This window comes from Sinocyclocheilus rhinocerous, unplaced genomic scaffold (genome assembly GCF_001515625.1).
Source record: "Sinocyclocheilus rhinocerous isolate Xijiao unplaced genomic scaffold, SAMN03320098_v1.1 scaffold681, whole genome shotgun sequence".
Taxonomy (NCBI): Eukaryota; Metazoa; Chordata; class Actinopteri; order Cypriniformes; family Cyprinidae; genus Sinocyclocheilus; species Sinocyclocheilus rhinocerous.
The window spans coordinates 709,648-710,736 of record NW_015641029.1 but is presented as its reverse complement, the minus strand read 5'-3'; positions in this window follow the sequence as shown (position 1 = coordinate 710,736).

Sequence of the window (1,089 nt, the reverse complement as noted above, 5' to 3'; positions counted from 1 at the left end):
CAAGCACATTTGACCAATTTCAAACCACATCAATCTTAATAACTACTATTAATTTTGTATTTAATCATTTATACGTGATATATAATTGTCCATGAAGGCTGGAAGTTGAAAACTCCTTAAATTCAGTTGTGCAGAATTATTAGGCATGTTTTCTTTTACAGATAAAATGAGCCAAAAAAGAGGTTTAACTCAGACTGAAAAGTCAAAAATTATTAAATCCTCACCAGAAATATTGAAAACTAATGCAATATAGAAATTGCAAAGTTAAGACATGACCATTGGGCAGCAAAATGCTCACTGGGACAGCGGGGTCAGAAAAAACAGGTGGAGAAGAAAAGACAAATGTTAACTGCAAAAGATTTAAGAATTAATGTGAAGAATTAGGTGTAAAACCATCAAGAACCATTTAGTCTCCAGCGCTACCATTTTCCAGAATTGCAACCTTCCTGGAGTCTCCAGAATTACAAGGTGTCAGGTTCTCAGAGACTTTGCTTGGGTAAAAAATCCTAAAAAATTACCCTCACTTAATAAGAATAACATGCTGAGGTGTTGTGAAATACATTGACAAATTTTTTTATAGGCTTTATGGACAGATAAGTTGTGAGTGACTCTTGTCTTGAAGGACCAGCACCACATCCTCTTGTACCACTTTTTTAAAGAATTTATCTTCCAGAGTCTGGCAGTAAGTTTTAGGAGCTCATTTTTAGTCAATCCTGCAAGACAGACTTTTCAGAATAGGAGATGGAATAAAAAATGAGCCCCTAAAACTTACTGCCAGACAATGTGATATGACGAACTTGCAGAGTTTCTTCTATACAGGTAGGCTTATGCTAAACTAAAGTTTAAAGTATTCCTAATATGTTAGACCATTTATTAAAACTAACCCGTTTTTACGTGTTGATACATACATTCACTTTTATAAACCCATGAGCTGTGTTTGTGTTGTTTGAGTCGTGATGCACAAAGGTTTGCGAAGGTTCTTTGAAAACATGCTTTATTTTTGTAGTTCGTCTAGTGCAGAAACTGAATACCCCAAATTATGACAACTTATATATATATATATATATATATATATATATATAATAATAA